This window comes from Arachis stenosperma, chromosome 5 (genome assembly GCF_014773155.1).
Source record: "Arachis stenosperma cultivar V10309 chromosome 5, arast.V10309.gnm1.PFL2, whole genome shotgun sequence".
Lineage (NCBI taxonomy): Eukaryota > Viridiplantae > Streptophyta > Magnoliopsida > Fabales > Fabaceae > Arachis > Arachis stenosperma.
Window position 1 is genome coordinate 25,543,462 of NC_080381.1, and position 22,785 is coordinate 25,566,246.

Here is a 22,785-nt window from a genome sequence, read left to right on the forward strand (position 1 = left end):
GCTTTACATATTTTATTTTTATTTTTAAGTATTTTACCGTCTTTCAATATTAATTTTACTTTTTTATCTATTTAACGTTTTTATTCATTTCATATTTTTTATTATAATTTTTTATATTATTTGTCACAATTTAATACAATTGAACATTTTATACATTTTTTGATATATATATATTAAATAATTTTTAAGTTGAGTCTATTTTTTTTAAAAGAGTCATTTATTCTTCAAATTGAGATTTTTATTTAAGTTTGATTCAATATCCTATCAAAATTATTAAAAATCAAATGAAGCATTTATATAATTAAAATGCTTATAAATAAGTCTATAATCTGTAGTTGCATTCAAACGGACCACCTTTTGGCATAATTCATGATAAGATCAATAGCAGAAACTAGTTAGATTTTTGTAGTAGATTTCATTTAATGATGAGGCAAGACTTTATTATTGCTGTTGTTATGTTTGATTTATTGATGTGATTTTTATCTTATTTTTTTTGTATTTGGTGCTATTTTTCATTAATGGTTTATGTGATGTATATCTGTTGTTGACAATTGAAAAATGAATGAAGGATTTCGATTACATTAGTTGATATAAAAATACATCTTCATTGAGCAAGTACTATATGCGGATAATATCATATTTTATATTTTCTATAGAATATTCTTAGATAGTTTAGTCTGAGATAAGAAAAAAATTGTAATAAACTAAATTGTTTTAGATTGTAAATTGAGTGACAAATAAATTTTAAATGCACAAATGATCTTTTTTATTTACAACATTGATATTTCTGTTTTTCAATATTTTTGTAGTTAAGAGATTTATAATGTATACATACAAAAAAATTATATTTCTTAATAAAATTATTTTTTTGTTATATAGATATGATTTTAAGCTATCATTCATAATATTTTGTATGAAGTCATTAACAGCCAACTAAGTATGTAAACGGATATGAATAATTTGATTATTCATTTAAAATCGATCCAACATGATTATATTGATTCCGAATCTAATGAATAATCATATACAATCAGACCAAATTCAATTAAATCCGGTCTCAATTAGTTTGGGTATTAATTCTGAGGTAGTGGAATCTATACCAACCACATTAGTTTAATAATAATTAAAAATTAATAAAATCTTCTAATATATATGTTCTGATAGTTACTTGAAATGTTGATTTAGATCTGAACGTGAGATTCATGTTCTTTTGAGTGGCAGTGGTGTCGAGGTACTGCCGGACGAGTTACTCGTGAGGAAGTGGGGGTGGTACCTGCAAGAGACTCCAATACTTAAGTTAGTAAAGGTTTTAGTCAGGTATTTAGTAGATTAGAACGTGTCTTATACTTGAGGGATGTCAGTGTATTTATAGTAGAGTTAATCACCACCTTTGTTGGAGTAGTTTCATCTTTGTTGATGGATGATCGTTTCCTTTATCTTAGGAGTCTATTAAGATCTCCCTTCTAGATGTAGTGGAGAGTGTTAGAAATAAGAGACTGAGAGAGTAATCTGAAAAGTGTATTATTGAGTTGTAATCAAAGGTACAATATACAAGGGGTATTTATAGGTGCTAAATGAATCAAAGTAATAAAGACATAGAATCCTACAATTAATGTACATATATACTATATAAATATGCGTTGGAAATCTGACGAAGAGAGGATCACAATGATGCCGGAGGTGACGAACCAAAGCGTCGGAAACAGATCGAAAAATGCAAGCAAAGAGGCACGGGTGAAATCTGGAAGGAAGATCAACCTTGTCGTGGCAGCGTCTTTCGGTGGCGCGTGGTGGTGCGTCTGGCGGCGGTTTTGGTTGCGTTGGAATCACGGCGACAAGACGAACAATATCGTTACGGGGGTGACGAACCAAAGTGTCGAAAAGGGAACGAAAAAGGAGGCCAAAGAACACAGCCAGAAAGGGAAAAAACAATAAGGCTATGAACTAATATTCATTGAAAAAAAAGACCTAAGCTCTGATACCATGTTAGAAACAAGAGATTGAGAGAGTAATCTGAAAAGTGTATTATTGAGTTGTAATCAAATGTACAATATATAAGGGGTATTTATAGGTGCTAAATGAATCAAAGTAATAAAGACATAGAATCCTACAATTAATGTACAGATATACTATATAAATATAGACGATACTAATTGATCTAAATTGATTCTAATGATTCTCTAATCTAACAGAGAGATTTGACAATTACTTGTTTGGACAAGTAGGACTAGACCTTTCTGTCGGTGTCCGACCTCTTAAAGAAGTCAGGTATGGAATAGAGGCCACCTTTTAAGTTTGGGCCTTTTATCCTTATTGGTTAGACTTTTATGTTTTAGAATAGAGTATGAACAAAATAAATAAATAAATATATATATATATATATATATATATATATATATATATATATATATATATATTAATCCAAAAATCTTTTAAATTAGGATAGTTATTTACTTATTTAAGTTTAAATTAATGATATAGTGTTTTATTATTATTATTATTATTATTATTATTATTATTATTATTATTATAGAGAATTTTTTTATTTTTTTCAATTTTATCATTTTTTTATAAATTTTATTTTCAATCGGATACCTAATTACTAGAATCAACCCAATCCGAATTAATCTGTTTGAATTAATTCGAATTTTCTCACCGAAAACCTCAAAATTAAACCAACCCAAATTTATTAAAATTTATTAAACCAACACTCTTACTACTAACAAAATTGGGAAAAAATTTAAATTTTGATTTATTTTTAATAGTTTTAGAATAAAAGACACCATATTTAAGTTTGAAAAAAATAAAATAGTAAAAACAAAAAAATTGAGTAGTTGTTTTTATAAATGTAGTGTAATTATTTTAAAGTAAAATTAAAATAAAATGTTATTAGAGAGAAGCTAAATACAATAATAAATACTAAAAGACCAATTCAAACAATAAATGTAACTATAAGCTAAAAGTGGACTACGAGTACTATGGTACTATCCGTAGCCCAAAGAAAAATTCCCTTTTTAATTTTCATTGATTATTAGTGATATATATTATACAGGTGAATGCTATGGTGTTTATAAGTTGGTGTTTATTTACTAAAAAAAATTAAAAGTTATTATTTTATTTAAAAAATATAAAAATAAATCATTTTTAAAAAATTAAAATTTATTATAAAAAATAAGTTAGACAATATTTAAACAAAAATTCATAAGCATCGTAGAATTGACCATATCATACATGTAAAATGAGGAATTTGATTTAATCACTATTAGATACCACAAATGACTTATTAGAGCGTAGCTTGCACGGGTGAGATAGATAAAGGTTGGGTGGACTGATTCAGTGCTTCACCAAAGCCATGTGATGATTGTGTGGCACATGCTCATTCCGGTTTTATTTTCTATTCTTATAATTTCTTATTCTTATATAATATTAACAATTAACAATTAGTATGTTTTTGGAATAAAACAAACAAAATAGGTGCAAATTGAAGCCGTGGGGGCTGCACACTCTGTCTGCTCTTCCCATATTATTGACCTCAACTATTTGGTGAATCCATTTGTCATCTCTGCCTACCAGAGAAATTATTAAATATTCTGGGAACAAATTACATTTTATAAACATTATTTTAATATTATGTATCATATGTAGATAATAAATTAACAAGTTGTTGGACGAGTGATTAACAATTTATTTGAGTAAGAAATTAACAATAATTTTAACAGAGTGTTTTTAGAATATTATTTTTAATATTTATAAAAATAAATTAATTTAGAATCAAAATTTATATTAAAATTAATAGTTGAAATAAATTTTATCTCATTTTAAAGAGATAAAATCATTTTAATAAAATTTTATTAATTTTATAATTATCTGAATAAAATAATTAAAAATAATATAAAATTTAAATGAATTGAGATCAAATATTTGAGAATTAATTTATCTTTAATTTTTAAGTAGCTATCATATAATCTCATAAATATTGAAACATTGTTTTGTAAAATTCAAAAAAAAATTAAAATAAAAATTAAGATTGGAATTGTTCTAAAAATAAAATAATTCGAACTTTGGAAAGTATACTTACTCAAAAAGGGGAAAGTGTTCCATCTGTCAAAATTACCAATAACAATGTCTTCCACTACTTTACTTTATATCGCCATAGTTTAGTTCAGCTAAAACAAGGCCTACTTTATATTCTCATGTTTTGGAATTTTCAAAGGATTTGACTAATTGAGAGGAATAAACAATGCTAATTGCATTTTAAACACCGGAGATACGGTTGGCTTAATCGAAGGAATACCTTTATTTTTATTTTTGGTAGTTAGCTAAGAGGTTCTCTTGGTATATTTTAATTGCAAACCTAGGCTTGTACGCGTTGACTTTGAAATTCAAAGACTCCAAAATCTTCTAGTAATTCTAGGTCACCAATTTTGAAATTTCGTTTGGTGCCACTGGTGGACATCAATAACTTCCATTCTGTCACTACAAAGAAATAAATTGTTTGGCTCATTTTTTTTTTTTTTTGTTACGGAAAAGATACTGGTTAGTGCAATGAAATGGAGAGATTCTAAAAAATTTCACTGGTATGGTGTAAGAAAAAAATGCGAGCTACGTTTTATGTTTGTTTCTTTTTTTTTGTGTTTAGCAATTTAAATAAATTCAGGCTGCGTTTTATTATTTTAAAGGTTTTTAATTTTTTTTAATTTTGGTTGAGTCCAAACGCAACCTACATTTAGTGAGGGCTGTATTTTATTTTATTTTTCGAAATAATAAAACGCAGCTTACATTTTTGTTAGTTTGGCAATCTTTTTTTTTTTTAAACAAATAAAACGCAGGTTGCATTTTTTGTGCGTCAGAAATTTTTTTCAGAAAATCTAAAATGTAGGTTGCGTTTGTTAAAAAAATATATATTTTAAATAAGAGTCCAACTTATAAATACGAAGCATGATTCATTCAAAATGCTTCATTCCACTTCTACTCTGCCTTTTCTTCTTTCTTGCATATATGTAATAGTTTTGAATTTTTTTGGCAGTTAGTTGTGTCAAAAAAATTGAGTTAGGTGGAGTTGAAGTTGTGGAAGGTATTGTAAATTCGTGAGTATATTATAACGGTGATATTATACCAACACACACGAAGGAGTGACTTTTGTTTGTAAATATCCGTTGTCATTTGCTATATTGTGCACCATGAGTTTTGTGGAGTTGCAAAATGGTCTTTGTGATACATACAAAATCATTTTTCAAAAAGGATGAGCAACATTTTATACAGGAATCCTGTACAAGTATTTGGCGGGCTGATACAGTTTCAAATAATGCCAATCACGGACGACGCCAGTATGCAGCAGATGTTCTGTATTTAACAACAAACCCAATTTCACGTGCCGATGATAGAGCTGTATGTTGAGTTCAGACAACAGTCAGGGTTGGGCGCGGTCGACGAGGAGGTCAATGTTGATGGGCTGGGGGATATAGATTGGGAAGAAGATAATAATGACAGTGAAGAGGAGTTCGAAGCCAACTATGAAGTCAATGACGAAAACGATGACGGAGACTTGGCAAGCAATCCTGCGGTGCAAAATGAAGCGGATGCAATTGTAAGCTAGCACCTGTTTGGTGTTCCATCTTTTATGCAGACTCTAGATCTCGAAGTCATGCGTGCCTCAGAATTTCCTAAGTATGCGAATGCAGGTATGTTATGATTATTAATACAAGTTTCCTATAGTGTGTATTTTATTTGCCTTGTCTGACTGATGGTGGTGCGCATGTCTTAGGTGATGGCAACGTTGCGGCAGAAGATAGCAAGTTTAGTGTCGGAATGGAATTTAGTTTGAGAGAGTCGGTGATATCCGCAATCAAAAGCTATACTATCTCCAGAGGAGTTGATTACAATGTATATGAGTCTGAACTGCAGACATTCGATGCGAAATGCAAGGGTTATGGTGTAGGATGCGATTGGCTTATCCGAGCTATCTTGATTCGAAAGAAAGAATGGCAAGCACACGTGCACCATGGGCACGATTTCACAAGATCATGCCAAGTTGGACTCAGACATAATTGCAAAGGTCATTAGGCCGTTGGTCGAAGTAGACCCGTCGATAAAGGTGAAGTTTGCTATTGCAGAAGTTCAATCCATGTTCAACTACACTGTAAGTTACCGCAAGGCTTGGTTGGCAAAGCAAAAAGCTGTCGCAAAGGTTTTTGGTGATTGGGAAGTTTCTTACCAGACTTTGCCAGTATGGTTGAAAGCAATGACTGTGAAGATGCCAAGGTCTTGTGTTCAAATTAAAACGCTCCTCGTTTACCATGAGAGTGAGGAGGTTCAAGGTGTAAGAGTTCTGCACCACATTTTTTGGAGCTTCTATCCGTGTATTGTAGCATTCAAACACTACAAGCCACTAGTGCAGGTTGATGGCACGCACCTATACGAAAAATATAAAGGTGCACTTCTGGTAGCGGTTGCACAAGATGAGAACCAAAACATTGTTCCTATTGCATTTGCGATAGTCGAGGGCGAGACGGCAGACACATGGGAGTTTTTCCTAACCAATTTGCGAAGATATGTTGTTACCATTGATGGTGTGGGTATTATTTCTAACCGCCATACCTCCATCAACGCTGCAATAGCTCGCAGTAACGGTGCATGGTCATTGGTCACCACCAAGAGCGTGGCACATGTACTGCATCAGGCACATCGGGTCCAACTTCTTAAGGAGGTTCAAGGCTCCATATTTGCATAAACTCGTGGTGAACACAGGTATTTCAAATCGCTGTTATGGGTATTATTTCAACCCGCTACTTGAATGAGATGGATTCGTGGGATGTGCGTGGTCCTCGCCGGTGCACTATATGTGGACGTGAGGGACATACCCGTAGCCGATGTCCTCAGTGCGCAGGTCCAAGCTCCACTGGAGGTCATTAATGGTTAAGCTTTTCAATGTAACTTTGTTATGACGTACTTCACAATTATATGTTACTTTTTATGTAACCTCATCATTTATTTTAACCTAGTTAACAATTTATAATAAATAAAGTTTTTGACCTCGTTATGTAACTTTTTAATAAATAAACATTTCGTTCCAAAAGTGAAACATGATAATCTCAAACAGAGTTATACGAGAACAAAGCTAAATATGTAATAATAATAATAATAATACTGAACAGAATCATGTAAATATAAGATACGACACTAAATACAACTCTGAATACTAAATACAAGATCAACTGCAATAGCCTACTTCCTCGGCGCCTTCTTCGAATACAAGGATATGGTGTATTTGTCCGGAGGTGCAGTCTGTGTCCGTAAGTTATACGGATGACCCTGAGACACACCGGCATCCAGCCCACTGCCAACGTCAGGACCACCAAAATCTGTCATGCTCACACCACCAGTGTCATACAAACCAGAACCACTCATCCCTGGAGCACTCGCTCCACCAAGATCATACCAGTGCGGCAAGTCATATCCCAAATCTCCCCCTTCCTATTGCGGGTACTCATTCAAATCAAACAACTGGGAGCGTGGTGGTGCGGAAGGACCAAAACCAAACCAAACCCTTCCAAACTCCAATTCTCATTAAAATCCACACTCTATGTCATATTGCACCAAGCTTACCATATATTCCTTCACCTTTCCTCATCCTCAATCTCAACATTAACATATCATATATAATCAAACCTCATCAACGTTTTTCCAACTACCTTACCAATCAATAAACATCAATATCATATTTATCAACACATTTTACTCTTCAACTTCACAATGCCTTTATCCTCATCATATCATTATCAATCATCAAAATCAAACTCAAAAATCATCATTTCATCATACATCATCATACAATAGCATCCGACAACTCGTCAACCATTCAAATCCAATCCTATCCTATGGGTCACTAGCCTAAGTGTCCATGAATATTATATACTACATAGAGGAAACTGAAACCATACCTTGGCCGATTCTCAATGTGTCCAAAACTCAAAATTGAGCACCAAATGAGCTTTCCAACCACAATCCAAGCTTCCAACAATTACCAACAAGCTTCAAACTCACAACAATCAAACTATATATGCATAAACCATCACAAATCAACCTAGGGCTCATCATAAACAAAATTTCATAAGAGTTTAAAGTCTCTTACCTTTCCCAACAGATTTGGATGTCAAAACCGAATGCTAAGCAAGGATTAGAGTGAACCTAAACACCCAAAATCACAAAAACTCACTTAGTTCAAAACCCTAAAAACCCAAAATTTTATGGAGAAGAACTGGGAAAATTTTGAGCTTTTCTTACCAGTTTCTTATATGGGTTTTGTAGAGCTCTTCACAAGGAACGCGTAGCCGCAAACGGTGCGGTGATCGGAGCTCTTTAGCTCAAGATATGAGCTTGAGAAGATGATGATGAATATTGTTTTCTTCTTCCTCTTCCTCTTCTCTCAATTTCTGATGGGTGTGTGCATTTAAGTGTTGTGTGTTGATTTGGGTTCACTTAAGGAACCCTTTTATATGTTGGCCCCGGTCCAACCCGTTAGCATTTTTAGCCCGTTTGGCTCAACTTCGGGCCAAACTTTTAAAATTTACGCCCGATTTTTCATTTCTAATGTTTTTCTAAGGTTCTTGACTATTTCCACTTTTTCTCGTGCTGTTCTGGGCAGACTTGAACTGGGTCAACCGGTTCAATTGCCGATTCGTGATTTTTTACGGTTTTTCGCAGAAAATACATTTTCTGACTTAGAAGGACCCACTGAGTCCAAAAATCACCTTTAAATCCTCAAATTCTCTATCTAAATTTTCAGAATCTAATTTGGGCAATATAATCACTTAATTAACCGGTTGATTAGTTATGGTTCTTACATTTTTCCCACCAAATAAGAAATTTTGCCCTCAAAATTTGAATTACCTGAGAATAGATCGGGGTAATCCTTTCGCATCTTGAACTCCGATACCCAAGTATGCTCTTCAACTCCTGCTCGCTCCCAAGCAACTTTAACCAACTGAACTTCCTTTCTTCGCAGCTTCTTCACACTAGCGTCGTCAATTCTTACTGGTGTCACTTGGAAAGTCAAGTTCTCTCTTAACTCGACCGATTCAGGCTCCAACACATGAGCCGCATCCGACGTGTACTTTCGAAGTTGTGACACATGGAATACGTCATGCAGATTAGACAGATGAGGTGGCAAGGCAACTTGATATGCCACTGACCCGAACCGTCTTAGGATCTCAAACGGTCCTATATACCTCGGGTTTAACTTCTTGGTCTTGGTTGCTCTTCCAATTCCAGTTGTCGGTGTAACCCGCAGAAATACATGTTCTCCCACTTTAAACTCTACTGGTTTCCTTCTCTGGTCTGCATAACTCTTCTGTCGACTCTGAGCAGTTAACATCCTCGCGCGAATTATCTTAATGTCCTCAGTAGTCTTTGCTACTAAATCTGGACCCAAAACACTTGCTTCACCAGATTCATACCAACAGAGTGGAGACTGGCACATCCGTCCATACAAAGCCTCATACGGAACCATCCCAATGCTCACATGAAAGCTATTGTTATACGCAAACTCCACTAATGGCATGTAACGATCCCAACTTCCAGGTTGATCCAATACACATGCTCTCAGCATATCTTCCAGCGTCTGAATAGTCCTTTTCGACTGTCCATCAGTTTGCAGATGATATGCGGTACTGAGACATAGCTTTGTACCGAAAGCTTTTTGGAAAGCTCCCAAAAACCTTGATGTGAATCAGGGATCACGGTCCGACACTATGCTCGACGGCACACTATGCAACCTTACTATTTCCTTTATATACAACCTTGCTAACTCCTCCATAGAACAGTTCACTCGAATAGGCAGGTAATGAGCGAATTTGGTTAAACGGTCCACGATCACCCAAACTGCATCAAATCCTGACCTAGTCCTCGGCAAACCAGTCACAAAATCCATCGCGATTCCTTCCCACTTCCACTGAGGAATTTCAAGTGGCTGTAGCATTCCTGACGGCTTCTGATGTTCTATCTTCACCTTCTGACACGGCGGGCACTTGGATACCACTGTAGCTATATCATCCTTCATTCTCAGCCACTAGAACATCTTCTTTAAGTTATAATACATCTTCGTACACCCAGGATGAATAAAAAACCTACTGTTATGAGCTTCCGACCACAAGTCTTGTTTCAAACTCTCGACATCTGCTATGCAAATTCTCCCCTTATATCTCCACAACCCTCCATCATCCTTGGTAAATTCTCCAAGTCTCTTCTCACCAACTGGCTGAAACAATCGCTGAAGCTTTTGCTCATCTTGCTGAGCCCTTTGGATCTCCGTCTTAAACGTACATGAAATTTACAACTGATTCAAACAAGCTCTTCCGGCAACTTCACCAATATCTAACTTAAGATCCGCAAACTTGTCCACTAACTCCTCTTCCTTAGGTCTCATCCAAGCAATTGTCAAGGATTTCTGACTCAAAGCGTCTACTACCACATTTGCCTTTCCAGGATGATAACTTAGTTCAAAGTCATAATCTTTAAGCAACTCCATCCACCTTCTCTAACGCATATTTAGCTCTTTCTGATTAAAGATGTACTTGAGACTTTTATGATCAGAAAAGACGCTAAACCTCACTCCGTACAAGTGGTGCCTCCAAATCTTCAATGCAAACACAATCGCCGCTAACTCCAAATCATGAGTTGGGTAATTCACCTCATGTAGTCTAAGCTGACGTGATGCGTAAGCCACCATGTTATAGTGTTGCATCAACACGCAACCTAATCCTTTCAACAAAGTGTCGCAATATACTTCATACGGTTCTTGCAGATCTGGCAAGATTAAAACAGGTGCTGAAGTTAACTTCTACTTCAAAATTTGAAAGCTCTCTTCACACTCCGTCGTCCACACAAGCAGTACTTCCTTCCTTGTCAACTTGGTCATCGGTAGTGCAATCCGGAAAATCCTTCAATGAATCTCCGGTAATATCTTGCTAAGCCCAAGAAGCTCCTAACTTCCATTACCGTCATCGGTCTTTCCCATTCCATCACCGCTTCTACTTTCGAAGGATCTACGGCTATTCCTCCTTTGCTCACTACATGACCTAAGAACTTCACTTTCTCCTTCCAGAACTCACACCTCGACAACTTAGCATACAACTTTCATTCCTTTAGGATTTGCAACACAATCCTTAAGTGTTCCTCATGCTCCTCTGCCATCTTAGAATAGACTAAGATGTCGTCTATGAATACCTCCACGAATTTGTCCAAAAAGAGACGAAAGACCCTATTTATGTAATCCATGAAAACAGCATGTGCATTCGTTAACCCGAAGGATATTACCACAAACTCGTAGTGTCCATAGCGCGTCCTAAATGCAGTCTTAGGGATATCATCATCCTTCACCCTTATCTGATGGTAACCGGATCTCAAATCGATCTTGGAAAACACTCTGGCCCCTTGCAACTAATCCATCAAGTCATCTATCCTTGGTAGCAGGTACTTGTTCTTCACTGTCACTTTGTTTAACTGTCGGTAATTCACACACAGTAGCATTCCTCCATCCTTCTTTTTCACCAATAGAATTGGCGCTCCCCACGGTGATACACTCGGTTGAATGAACCTCTTGTTCAGAAGCTCTTCTAATTGAGTCTTGAATTCTGCCAGCTCTATCGGAGCCATCCTATAAGGCGCAATTGACACTGGTCCGGCTCCCGGCACCAATTCAATCACAAATTCAATTTCCATTTGAGGTGAGAATTCAGGGATATCTTTCGGGAACACCTCCGAAAAGTCTCCAACCACCGGGATCTGATCTAAGTCCTGGGTATCGCCTGAAGCATTAGCAGTTAACAAGATGTAACCCTAACACTGCTCCCCACTAGAGTGCACCCTTACAGAGTTCAGGTAGTAACCTTCAGCTATCACTACCCCACTCCTTCCTTCTGACATAAATCGAATTGTCCGTTCAAAGCAATCCAACAAAACCCGATTATTTGACAACCAATCAAACCCCAAAATCATCTCCAATCCAACCATTGATAAACAGATCAAATTATGCACAAAGTCTCTATCCTCAAGTTTGAATCCTACTTGCCTACAACCTTACCTGGTCATAACTGTCTGATGCGAAGTATGCACATGCAGATCAAAAGGTAACTCTGACACTTTCAAGCCTAATTCCTCAACTTTAGCAAATGAAGTAAACGAATGCGAAGCTCCAGTATCATACAATGCAATTAATGTTTTATCACTAATAAGACATATACCTCTTATCAAAGGATCCACCTTGGAAGCATCCTTGGCGTTCACAGCAAAGACTCTACCTCGATGCTGATCTTGACCCGCATTGTGATTCTTCCCATGAGTTCAATCCGTCGCAATGTAGCCAGGCAACCCACAATTGAAGCAACCACCTAAATAAATCTTGCATGAGTCATAAGGGTGAAAATGCCCACAACGCACACAACTCAAATTCGGAGAAATCTTACTCTGATTTCCTCTCCCCTTAGCATACTGAAACTGATTCTGATTGTTCTTTCTGAAGCATCCCTGACCTTGAGGTGCATATCCTCCTCTCTTGAAACTTTGACCTCTAGGATGGAAATACTTCCCACGTCCCTTACTAGTATTCCCTCCATGAGTCTCCTTGGACGCCGCCACTGTCTTGGCATACTCCTCAACTACCCTTGCTTTGTTCACCAAGTCAGAAAAAGTACGAATCTCCAATGGAGCCACAACAGTCATAATGTTGTCCTTCAATCACCTTTGGTATTTGATACACTTCCAGCTCTCGTAGGACTCCGGGGATCCCTGACATTCCCTAGAAAACCTACAAAGCTCCTCAAACTTGTTGGTGTAATCTGCCACCGACATGGAACCTTGCTTCAGCTGCATCAGTTCCATCTCCTTCGCTTCCCTTGCAGACTCAGGGAAGTATTTCTTATAACAGGCCGTTTGGAACACATCCCATGGAACATCAGCGTTCTGTAGCTATAGCACGCGACACTCTACTTGCCACCAGGGCTTGGCCTCTCCCGCAAGCTGATTAGCAGCAAACTATACATACTGATTGTTTGGAACATGCTGCGCCCATAAATCATGCTCCATGGCCTGGAACCAGTTGTCCGCTTCAGTAGGATTAGTTAATCCTCGGAAAATTGGCAGATGAACCTTGAGGAACGTCGCCGAGGTCATCGGAACTCCTCCGGTGTTATCGCCATTTCCATTGCCATTCCCAGCCGGTTGGCCTAATCCGCGGGTGGCCATATAGGGTTCCTGTCTACACCAAACAGTCGATATCAAGGTTATCAGTCTCAATACCAAAAGTCTAGTGCTTCAATTATCCCAAACAGGCACTCACAAACAAGCATGCTATGCAATATCAATTAGATAACCTAATAGCATCAAAGAAAAGACACATAGAGTATGTAATGAAGCACAATCGGTCCATCTCTCAGTCTCACAAGGACGAACTGCTCTGATACCACTAAATGTAACATTCTAATTAGCCTAAGCTTTACCTTGCGTCGTAAAGCAAAGGTTAATAAGAGATTATGACAATTCTAAGCTCATACATATAATATATATACATATATATAGAAAGAATAGTATAATCTAGAAGCCCGATGAATAATATAGCTCAAAAATAGGATTAAAATGCAAAAAACATACTAACAAAGTCTCGAGATTAAAGCACAAGATACAGATGTAATATAAGAAAAGATAATAGTATAATAACATAGGAATATAGTCACGGCTCGTGGAGTTTAAGCCGGCTAGCTATATACAGACCAACAGAACCAGACAGTCAAAACAGTTTATACAAATTTTGTTCTCTCATATACAAGCCTCTAGGCAAAGCAAAATACAAAAGTGAGAGACATATACATAATAAATCAAAAAGACTCCAAAAAGTATCCAGATTATCCGCTCCTGTCACCAATAAAATAACTCACCGTGGTGGGTTGCGACCTGCATCTGAAAACAACAACAGAAATATGGTATGAGAATCGGAGGTTCTCAGTATGGTAACAGTGCCCAGTGAAGTAGGATATAAGACCCCGGGACGCCAAAGGCAATCCTAGACTCCATATCCATCACAAAATTCAAACTTAAAGCATTCTAAAACAAATAAGTATACTCATATAAATCTTAACATAACTAAACAGGGTACTTTATCTTGAGGGATTTCTAATCTAATTAAACACCGTTGTCCCACATCCTTCTCCAACCTATCCTCCGTGCGATCCCATTGTGACCGCCTTCCGAACATTCTCAATCCCAGTAGAAAATCACAATTAATTACAATGCAAGTAAATCACAAGTAAAAACATATAAGACAAGTAGATCAAGTAAGCAATTAGGCATGTTAATCAATTAGGCATACAATTACAAGTCGGCAAAGCATACAAAGTAGGCAAATAGAAAATGCACATGATGAATGCCTGTCCTACTGGCTGTGATATCACATTGTCGGTTCAACTGCCAACCCGACTCATCTCCATGGAGATGTTGCCCTTCGGAATCATTATATGGGAACCCCCGAGATATAGTGCTCGGATCACTATCCAGGGTTTTGCGCCTGTACGCTCTATAGATCCGAAGGGATGCGAGCGAGATACTATTGCCACGAACCTCACATCAAAGCACAAGCGAGATTAATCACCGTCCTTACACCGCCGCCGCTACCTCGACAGGCGGGATTAACCACCGTCCCTGCCGGACGCATAGCGTATCATAATCTCAGTATAAATCAATGCTTTAGTGGTTTTTAGAAAACATTTTCAATATCACATGGATCCATCATTTCATTTAGAGTCCTTGACTCATCTCAACCATTGTCAATTCATATTTCCATTCATCTTCTCACTTTGCCAACTTATCCTCAATACACTAGAAACCTAAGCCTCCATTTTCTAAATTATCCAAATAATGACATCTAAAACCCTTAAATCTTTTCCCATTTTTCAAGTATATAAAAATAGTCCCAAGAGTCTTAAAATGGTGTTAGAGAAGCTTACAACCTTTTTGGAAAGGTAGAATAGTTGAAAACAAAGCAAAATTTGAGAAACAGGGCGTGTGCGTCCGCACAGGGGTGTGCGTGCATACGCCCAGGAAGATTTTTAAAAGTGTGCGTATGCACAGGAGTGTGCGTACGCACAGGTGTCAAAGTTTACAAAAATCTGTCCACTCGCACAACCTGTGCCAGCACCCCCAACAGACTGGCCTCCCCAACGTGTGCGTGCGCACAGGTTGCAATTTTACATTGGTATGTGCGCACACAAGCTGTACTAGCACTGCAAGCAGATTGCCTGCCTCTGTGTGTGTGTCTACACAGGTCTGTGCGTGCACACAGGTCAAGATTTTCACAGAAGTATGCGTGCGCACCAGGCTGTGCGTGCCCACATACCAGAAAACACAAAATTCTATAATTTTGCAGAATTTCAAATTTTCAACACCAACTTTTAATGATCATAACTTTCTCTACAAAATTTCAAATTTCACAAACTTTATATCGATTTAAAGGGTTTTCAAAGATCTATTTTTGAGAAGTTTTATCAGATTTTGAAAACCGAGATAAAGTTATGATCAGACAAAGTTCACCAAAACCAACTTTTACCCAATATCACAATTTTCTCAATTCCTTTATAAACACCACCAAAACCAAACCAAACCCTTCCAAACTCCAATTCTCATCAAAATCCACACTCTATGTCATATTGCACCAAGCTTACCACATATTCCTTCACCTTTCCTCATCCTCAATCTCAACATTAACATATCATATATAATCAAACCTCATCAACATTTTTCCAACTACCTTACCAATCAATCAACACCAATATCATATTTATTAACACATTTTACTCTTCAACTTCACAATGCCTTCATCCTCATCATATCATTGTGAATCATCAAAATCAAACTCAGAAATCATCATTTCATCATACATCATCATACAATAACATCCGACAACTCATCATCCATTCAAATCCAATCCTATCCTATGGGTCACTAGCCTAAGTATCCATGAATATTATATACTACATAGAAGAAACCAAAACCATACCTTGGCCGATTCCCAATATGTCCAAAACTCAAAATTAAGCACCAAATGAGCTTTCCAACCACAATCCAAGCTTCCAACAATCACCAATAAGCTCCAAACTTAGAACAATCAAATTTTATATCCATAAACCATCACAAATCAACCTAGGGCTCATCATAAACAAAATTTCATAAGAGTTCAAAGTCTCTTACCTTTTTCAACAGATTTTGATGTCAAAACCCAATGCTAAGCAAGGATTAGAGCGAACCTAAACACCCAAAATCACAAAAATTCACTTAGTTCAAAACCCTAAAAACCCGAAATTTTAAGGAGAGGAACTGGGAAGATTTCGAGCTTTTCTTACCAGTTTCTTATTTGGGTTTTGTAGAGATCTTCACAAGGAACGCGTAGCCACAAACGGTGCGACGATCAGAGCTCTGTAGCTCAAGATATGAGCTTGAGAAGATGATGATGAATAGTGTTTTCTTCTTCCTCTTCCTCTTCTCTCAATTTCTGATGGGTGTGTGTGTTTAAGTGTTGTGTGTTAAGTTGGGTTCACTTAATGAACTCTTTTATATGTTGGGCTTGGGCTCAACTTGCGCCCGGTCTAACCCGTTAGCATTTTTAGTCCGTTTGGCCCAATTTCAGGCCAAACCTTTAAAATTTATGCCCGATTTTCCATTTCTAATATTTTTCTAAGGTTCTTGACTGTTTTCACTTTTTCTCGTGCGGTTCTGGGCAAACTTGAATCGGTTCAACTGTCGGTTTGCAGTTTTTCATGATTTTTCACAGAAAATACATTTTCTGACTCAGAATGACCCACTGAGTCCAAAAATCATCTTTAAATCCTCAATTACTCTCTCTAACTTTTCGGAATCTAATTTGAGCAATATAATCACTTAATTAACCGGTTGATTAGTTGCGGTTCTTACAGAACCCACAAATACAGATATAGGATATCTGTACAGAATACACGACATTCTCCTAGATATTTGAGAATCCATCTTCTCACAAATCACACCTTTTAATTCTTCAAATGACAGTGTGAATAGAATATCTAATAGATTTTCACACACAAATTTCACTCTTTGAGATATTTGTAATAAAATTTGGCCATGATAATACACTTTTAATCTCACTCTATCATCTATGATAATAGAGAAGAATAGAAAGACAGAGGCGAACTTCAAAGATTTTAAGAGTGTGAGAAGAAGAAGATGAAGTGGGTTGCTCGATTTTGGGTTGGTTATATATGAAACTGAAATCGGACCGTCCGACCGCTTTCTTGATGGTTCAAATTTTTTTGAACACTTAAATCACACAGTCCGATTAGTGAAACAGCCCGCCAAAAAAATTGTGTGCCAGAAATCGGTGGATCCGATTTCATTGTCCAGCAAAAATTTTGTCCTGCAGCGTTAAAATCGGTTGGTTCGATTTCTTTGGACAAACAAAATTTCACTCTCCATACATGAAATCAGTGGGTCTAATTTTTTTGCAATCAGATATACATCCACCACAAATTGAACAGTCCGATTTGTGTCCTCTCTCACCTACAAAAAATCGGAAGGTCCGATTTCTTTCCGTCAGTTACCCGCCGTCACAATAGTGTAAAACTCTCATAAGTTTCATAATCCGGTATTACACTAAATTAGGTGTCATATGCAAAAAAATTAGCCCAAAAATAATTAAAAAAATCACACATTTTTTTACAATATAAAAAATTTGAGAAACTTCTTTTAATAGTCGAAAGTTTCTGTTTCTGGCAAAAAAAATTGGATATAAAATTTTTTTAGTATTATTCTCGACGATAAAGATATGTAATATTAAACAATGAGGTAGTGGATTCATTTTTCTTGCAGTGTGCGAAATATTTTTTTTAATTAACCAAAAAACATCTTGCTAAATTTTTTTTTTAAATTAACCAAAAGTTTTTTTTTTAAATTTATAAAATAGAAACTTGCTAATAGAAGAATGATTTTCTCTTATTTTAATTTTAGAAAATCATATCATGCAAAGCGAGAAGAGTTTTGGTTTTATTTTTTAAATAAAAAGAATAATTCGAAGAAATTAATATGACATTTCAGACATTTGTATAGTGCAAAAAATTCACTTTATCAATTAAAAATATTTTAAAAATGACTTAATATAATATTCAATTCACTGGATGATAATTTTATTTTCTACGTAAAAATACAATTTTACTTTTTTATCAACAGAAGAATTTCACTTAGTGGAACGGATGCGGAAATTGAAACTAATTAAGATATTCGCTCTCATGCTCAGATGTATAACAGCACTAATAAATTATCTATCTCTTTCGTATCATAATGTGAGTCTCGCAACAGAAACTTATATAAATTTGTATATATAATTAACTAGTATATAATTAAATATACAATTAACGTATATTACCATACATATTTATATATTTAAATTATACATGTACAATAATTAATATGTATTCCATTATTGTTATTATTAATTTTATGGCAGTAGCCACTAATCCTAATCCTCAAGAACAGATGGTTGAGCTTAATCAGCAACTACACCTAATGACAAAACAGTTAGCAGAATTTAAAGAGATGCTCCAAGAAACTAAAATTGCTAACAAGAACATAGAATCATAGTTGAATCAGACAAAACAACAGTTATCTAAACAGATAACAGAAGAATGCCAAGCAGTTCAACTGAGGAGTGAGAAGATATTGAATAACACTGCTCAAAGTAGCAAAAAGCCAAGAAAGGAACATTTGACAGAGGATAACCAAACCACTGCTCAAAATCCCTCTGAGGACAGTAAGAGCCCAGAGAGGAATACTCCTGGCGTTCAAACGCCAGAAAGGGGGGAAAAGCTGGCGTTAAACGCCCATTCCCTGTCCAGTTCTGGCGTTCAAATGCCAGAAAAGGGGGAAAAGTTGGCGTTAAACGCCCATTCTTCACTCAATCCTGGCGTTCAAACGCCAATGAGGAATCAGACACCTGAGAATGCTGATAGTAACCCCTCTAAAAAGGCTTCTCCAACCACTTCTGTAAGGAATAAACCTGCAGCAACTAAGGTTGAAGAATATAAAGCCAAGATGCCTTATCCTCAGAAACTCCGCCAAGCGGAGCAGGATAAGCAATTTGCCCGCTTTGCAGACTATCTAAGGACTCTTGAAATAAAGATTCCGTTTGCAGAGGCACTTGAGCAAATACCTTCTTATGCTAAGTTCATGAAAGAGATCTTAAGTCATAAGAAGGATTGGAGAGAAACTGAAAAAGTATTTCTCACTGAAGAATGCAGTGCAGTCATTCTGAAAAGCTTACCAGAAAAGCTTCAAGATCCAGGAAGCTTTATGATACCATGCACATTAGAAGGTGCTTGCACCAAGACAGCCCTGTGTGACCTTGGAGCAAGTATCAATCTAATACCTGCATCCACTATCAGAAAGCTTGGGTTGACTGAAGAAGTCAAACCAACCCGGATATGTCTCCAACTTGCTGATGGCTCTATTAAATATCCATTAGGCATAATTGAGGACATGATTGTCAAGGTTGTGCCATTCGCCTTTCCAACTGACTTTGTAGTGCTGGAAATGGAGGAGCACAAGAGTGCAACTCTCATTCTAGGAAGACCTTTCCTAGCAACTGGATGAACTCTTATTGATGTACAAAAAGGGGAAGTAACCCTGAGAGTCAATGAGGATGAGTTCAAGTTGAATGCTGTAAAAGCTATGCAGCATCCAGACACACCAGATGACTGCATGAGCACTGACATTATTGACTCTTTGGTGGAAGAGATCAATATGACTGAAAGTCTAGAATTAGAGCTAGAGGACATCTTCAAGGATGTTCAGCCTGATCAGGGGGAAACAGAGGAAACAAAAGAATTTTTGAAAATTCCTCAGGAAGAGGATAAGCCTCCTAAACCTGAGCTCAAACCACTACCACCATCCCTGAAGTACGCATTTCTGGGAGAGGGTGACACTTTTCCAGTGATCATAAGCTCTGCTTTGAATCTACAGGAAGAGGAAGCACTGATTCAAGTGCTAAGGACACACAAGACAGCTCTTGGGTGGTCCATAAGTGATCTTAAGGGCATTAGTCCAGCAAGATGCATGCACAAGATCCTACTGGAGGATAATGCCAGACCAGTGGTTCAACCACAAAGGCGGCTAAATTCAGCCATGAAGGAGGTGGTGCAGAAAGAGGTCACTAAATTACTAGAGGCTGGGATTATTTATCCTATTTCTGATAGCCCCTGGGTGAGCCCTGTCCAAGTTGTCCCCAAGAAGGGAGGAATGACAGTGGTTCATAATGAAAAAAATGAACTGGTTCCTACAAGAACAGTTACAGGGTGGCGTATGTGTATTGACTACAGAAGGCTCAATACAGCCACCAGAAAGGATCATTTTCCTTTACCATTCATAGACCAAATGCTAGAAAGACTAGCTGGTCATGATTATTACTGCTTTTTAGATGGCTATTCAGGTTACAACCAAATTGCAGTAGATCCTCAGGACCAAGAGAAAACAGCATTCACTTGCCCTTCTGGCGTGTTTGCCTACAGGAGAATGCCTTTTGGTCTGTGTAATGCTCCTGCAACTTTTCAAAGATGCATGCTATCCATCTTCTCTGATATGGTTGAGAAATTCTTGGAAGTCTTCATGGATGACTTCTCAGTATATGGAGACTCATTCAGCTCCTGTCTTAACCACCTAGCACTTGTCCTGAAAAGGTGCCAAGAGACTAACCTGGTTTTAAACTGGGAGAAATGTCACTTTATGGTGACTGAAGGAATTGTCCTTGGGCACAAAATTTCAAGCAAGGGAATAGAGGTAGATAAGGCAAAGGTAGAGGTAATTGAAAAATTACCACCACCTGCCAATGTTAAGGCAATCAGAAGCTTTCTGGGACATGCAGGATTCTACAGAAGATTTATAAAGGATTTTTCAAAAATTGCAAAACCTCTGAGCAACTTGCTAGCTGCTGACACACCATTTGTGTTTGACACACAGTGTCTGCAGGCATTTGAGACCCTGAAAGCCAAGCTGGTCACAGCACCAGTCATCTCTGCACCAGACTGGACATTACCATTCGAATTAATGTGTAATGCCAGTGACCATGCCATTGGTGCAGTGTTGGGACAGAGGCATAACAAGCTTCTGCACGTCATTTATTATGCCAGCCGTGTTCTAAATGACGCACAGAAGAATTACACAACCACAGAAAAAGAGTTACTTGCAGTGGTCTATGCCATTGACAAGTTTAGATCCTATCTAGTGGGATCAAAGGTGATTGTGTACACTGACCATTGGTGCGCGAAATTGTGATCACTACAACTTCACACAACTAACCAGCAAGTGCACTGGGTCGTCCAAGTAATACCTTACGTGAGTAAGGGTCGATCCCACGGAGATTGTTGGTATGAAGCAAGCTATGGTCACCTTGTAAATCTCAGTCAGGCAAACTCAGATATATATGGTGATGAACGAAAATAACATAAAAGATAAAGATAGTGATACTTATGTAATTCATTGGTAGGAACTTCAGATAAGCGCATGAAGATGCCTTCCCTTCCGTCTCTCTGCTTTCCTACTGTCTTCATCCAACCCTTCTTACTCCTTTCCATGGCAAGCTCGTGTAGGGTTTCACTGTTGTCAGCAGCTACCTCCCATCCTCTCAGTGAAAGCGATTGCATATGTCCTGTCACGGCATAGCGGAATTCAGCTGTCGGTTCTCGTTCAGGCCGGAATAATATCCATTGATACTTTTGCGTCTGTCACTAACGCCCTAGCCTGCTAGGAGTTTGAAGCACGTCACAGTCATTCAGTCATTGAATCCTACTCAGAATACCACAGACAAGGTTAGACCTTCCGGATTCTCTTGAATACTGCCATCAAGTCCTGCCTATACCACGAAGATTCCTTTTAAAGAATCCAAGAGATATTCACTAAGCCTCGGATGCTTGTAGAACAAGAATGGTTGTCAGTCACCTTGTTCATGGGTGAGAATGGTGATGGGCGTCAATCATCACCTTCATCATGTTGAAGAACAAGTGATATCTTGGATAAAGAACAAGTGGAATTTGAATGGAAGAACAATAGTAATTGCATTAATACTCGAGGTACAGCAGAGCTCCACACCTTAATCTATGGTGTGTAGAAACTCCACCGTTGAAAATACATAAGAACAGTGTGATCATTGGTTTCGGCCCCAGAGAGGGAACCAGAAGAACCAAGATCTGATCTAAGAACTAGATGTCCAAAGATGAAAATACAATAGTAAAAGGTCCTACTTATAGAAAACTAGTAGCCTAGGGTGTACAGAGGTGAGTAAATGACATAAAAATCCACTTCCGGGCCCACTTGGTGTGTGCTTGGGCTGAGCAATGAAGCAATTTCGTGTAGAGACTCTTCTTGGAGTTAAACGCCAGCTTTTATGCCAGTTTGGGCGTTTAACTCCCATTTAGGTGCCAGTTCCGGCGTTTAACGCTGGAATTTCTTGAGGTGACTTTGAACGCCGGTTTGGGCCATCAAATCTTGGGCAAAGTATGGACTATTATATATTGCTGGAAAGCCCAGGATGTCTACTTTCCAACGCCGTTGAGAGCGCGCCAATTGGGCTTCTGTAGCTCCAGAAAATCCACTTCGAGTGCAGGGAGGTCAGAATCCAACAGCATCTGTAGTCCTTTTGAGTCTCTGGATCAGATTTTTGCTCAGATCCCTCAATTTCAGCCAGAAAATACCTAAAATCACAGAAAAATACACAAACTCATAGTAGAG